The following is a 3,793-nucleotide window of genomic DNA, read 5'->3' as shown; positions in this document are numbered from 1 at the left end:
TTATTAAACTCAGAGAGGAGTCTTCACACGGAGCTTACGGGTACAGGGGTTTCTGAGACAAAGGGAGGAAGTAATCTATGGAAGGTGTGTCTTAGTTAGGGTTTCTTTTTCTTTCTTTCTTTTTTTTAAAAAAAGATTTATTTATTTATTTATTTGTTTGTTTGTTTATTTATTTATTTATTTATTATATGTAAGCACACTGTAGCTGTCTTCAGACACTCCAGAAGAGGGCATCAGATTTTGTTACGGATGGTTGTGAGCCACCATGTGGTTGCTGGGATTTGAACTCAGGACCTTCGGAAGAGCAGTCGGCACTCTTAACCAGTGAGCCATCTCACCAGCTCCATAGTTAGGGTTTCTATTCCTGCACAAACATCATGACCAAGAAGCAAATTGGGGAGGAAAGGGTTTATTTGGCTTACACTTCCATACTGCTGTTCATCACCAAGGAAGTCAGGACTGGAACTCAAACAGGTCAGAAAGCAGGAGCTGATGCAGAGGCCATGGAAGGATGTTCTTTACTGGCTTGCTTCCCCTGGGTTGCTCAGCCTGCTCTCTTATAGAACCAAGACTACCAGACCAGAGATGGTCCCACCCACAAGGGGCCTTTGTCCCTTGATCACTAATTGAGAAAATGCCTTACAGTTGGATCTCATGGAGGCATTTCCTCACCTGAAGCTCCTTTCTCTGTGATAGCTCCAGCTATGTCAAGTTGACACAAAACTAGCCAGTACAGAAGGTTAGGGGCTGGAGGTGACATTAAACAGTGGCTGCTATACAGGTAGATGAACTCTCCCAGGGACAGTCAGTCACCTGTGGTCATCTGTCTAGATCGAGTGTCCTCTTCCCTGGGAAGAAAGAGGGGCAAGCCTGTACCTGCACTGGCTACTGATGCATAACAGGTACGAATTTCTCTTATAAAAGGTTAGTTTTTCAGAAATCTTTCTATGACTGCTAAGCATGGTTTCTCTGAATATCCAGAGGAATATATTTGAGGTTGTATATTTTATTCTCCCCCTAGACACACTGTCCCACGCCGTTTCGGTTTTGTTTGGTTTGTTTTGAGACAGGGTCTCAGCTGGCCTCAAACTCACTATGTAGCCAAGGATGACCTTGAACTTGGTCCTCCTGCCAAATGCCACCATATGGATTTCAAGTAAGTCCCCCCCGAACCCCCACCCCTCCAGGACAGGGTTTCTCTGTGCAGCCCTGGCTGTCTTGGAACTCACTCTGTAGACCAGGCTGGCCTCAAACTCAGAGATCTGCCTGCCTCTGCCTCTGCCTCCCAATGCTGGGATTAAAGGCGTGTGCTACTATACCCAGGTTTTTAAAAGGCTCCTTCTAGAGATAAAGCCAACGTCAACATATCGAGATTGTTGTGATTTCTTCTTATGGTTATAAAATATTTTCTTTAACCAATTGACCAACTGATGGATAGTTTGATGTTTGTCTTTTTTTTTTACTATAACTTTTTATTTTCTTCCTTCGAGACAGGGTTTCTCTGTGTAGCCCTGCCTGTCCTGGAACTCACTCTGTAGACCAGGCTGGCCTCAAACTCAGAAATCCACCTGCCTCTGCCTCCCAAGTGCTGGGATTAAAGGTGTGTGCCACCACGCCCGGCTGTTACTATAACTTTTAAATTTTTAATTATATTTTACTTAGTGTGTGTGTGTGTGTTGCCACGGCTCATGTTTCAATATCAGAGGACGACCCGGGAACCCCGTCCTCTCCTTCTCCCATTGGGTTATGGGAAATGGACTTTAGATCACCAAGCTCAGGCTTTTACCCACTGAGCCATTGGTGGCTCTATTTTATCTTTGTAGGACTGGGGAATGTCTGCAAGCTAAGCTAGCACTCTTTGATTGTTATAAATAATGGCACCAGCTGCTGGTACACACTGTAATCCTAGCACCCTAGCACTCAGGAAGGTGAGGCAGAAAGAGCAAGTTCAAGGCCAGCGTGGACCATAGAACTAGACGTTAAAATACTTACGGAAAAAAACAAAATCAGTATGTCATTTATACGCAGCAGATGTCACCCTTTCCAGGGCATAGTTCAATAAAGCCTGACGTACAAACAAACAATTGGATAATCTACCTTGGCCACTGCAAAGGTTTCAAACAGTTCCTGCAGTCGGAGAGATGCTTAATGGTTTAAAGCACTTGTTCTTCCAGAGGACTGGAGTTCCATTCCTAGCAGCCTCTTTGGGGAGCTCTCAACAGCTGGAACTTCAGCTCCATGGGACTTAGAACCTTCTTCTCCTCCGGCATCTGCACACACATGTATAGGCACACACGTGTATAGGCACACACATGTATAGGCACACACGTGTATAGGCACACACATGCACATACATGATAAATTAAACATTTAAAATAGTTCCCAGTGTTTGCCTTCTGCCTCAGTCTATTATATTTTGCCACGAGGCTCTATCTTCTTCATGGGTATAAGAGCTATTAGTGTCAACATTTCTTTATACTTGGTAATTGTCTCTCAAGCTTTCGTTTGCTTTGGGGTGCTGGGGACCGACCCCTGGGCCTTGTGTAAGCTAGGTAGCCTCTGTACCTCTGAGCCATATACACAGCCTCTTTGTACTGAAAACAAATATATTATAAAGCTTGAATATATGTGGTGGGAGTAGTGACAATGTATTGTTAGCATTCATATTTTTTTATGGAATATAGAAGATCCTGTCTCAAAAAACAACAAAAGGAAGGAAGGAAGGATGGATGGAAGGAAGGATGGGAGGGAGGGAGGAAGGAAGGAAGGAAGAAAGGGGAAAGGAAAGACAGACAGACAGACACATTATCCTTTCCTTCCTGGTACAGAAGTGAAAGGTCCCATAAGTAGAAACTTCCTTTGTGTCTATTGCATTGCTAGGGATTGAAGCGACGAATCTGCACATGCTAAGGGCGTGCTACAGCCCTAAGCTACAGCCCAGTCCTAGGAGGAGAGAACTGTGCACTCCATTTATAGATATTCCCTTGAGTGTGCTGCTCTTCAGTTGCCTTCAGCTCAAAATAATCCTCATACCAGAGCGGCATATTTTAGAGCGGCATATTCTAGAGCGAACGCCTCCACCCTCTTAGAAGCATGTTAGAAATAGCAAGCCTACCTAATTTCTTTAGAAACGGCCCCATTTCTTCCTGCTCCCTCCATCTGTGGTTTGCTGCACACATCTTCACATTAAAAAAAAGGAGGAGGTGTGCTTCTGCCACCATCAGCCAATGATTGGCAAAGGTCAAGATCCTGGAGTTGCGTTTCCCAGGGGCCAGCTAGAAGCTGTCCTCCACACTGTAGGTTGGTGTCATAAACAAGGGAAGTTACCCAAGCGTTACCCAAGCGTAGGCAGAGCTTGTTTGTCTGCCCCTGTTCCTTGCTCTTTCGACACAGCCCCCATCCACTGGCCCATAACAGTTCTGCATGACTTGTCCTGACTCTTGCCCCTGGTAGAGAAAGTCTTACTTCCTCAGTGTATGTTCAAGACCTTGGCTCAAGGCATGGATCGTCGACTAGTCTATAACAATTTTAGATTTTTCAACAGGGGACTGAGAGTGTGATTGAGGGCCTGGGTGACTGGGTAGAGCTTATTTATTTATTATTTGTTTTAATTAGTTTGTTTATTTAGGTTTTTCAAGACAGGGTTTCACTGTGTAGCCCTCGCTGTCCTGGAACCCCATCTGTAGACCAGGGTGGTCTCGAACTCACAGAGATCCACCTGCCTCTGCCTCCCGAGTGCTGGGATTAAAAGCATGCTGAAATTTGATGTCTGTCTAGTCTCCATGGTGAGTTC

The 3,793-nt window shown here is 45.0% G+C and overlaps 1 long non-coding RNA gene across 2 annotated transcripts; it reads right to left on the bottom strand.

Annotated features, from left to right (window-relative positions):
- Window positions 1–323: 323 nt before the first annotated feature.
- Gm40787 lies at window positions 324–3,591 on the bottom strand. 2 transcript variants are annotated; one of them, XR_872128.2, is made up of 3 exons: window positions 3,116–3,588; window positions 2,098–2,270; window positions 324–364 (listed from the first exon to the last, which is right to left on the bottom strand). It is a non-coding gene; the product is annotated as a predicted gene, 40787 (long non-coding RNA). The 2 variants fall into 2 exon arrangements; XR_872127.2 differs by lacking the exon at window positions 324–364 and having other exon boundaries at window positions 1,989–2,270; window positions 3,116–3,591.
- Window positions 3,592–3,793: the final 202 nt, after the last annotated feature.

Source organism: Mus musculus, chromosome 10 (genome assembly GCF_000001635.26).
Source record: "Mus musculus strain C57BL/6J chromosome 10, GRCm38.p6 C57BL/6J".
NCBI classification, from domain to species: Eukaryota; Metazoa; Chordata; class Mammalia; order Rodentia; family Muridae; genus Mus; species Mus musculus.
This window is presented reverse-complemented; position numbering and strand designations above follow the sequence as displayed.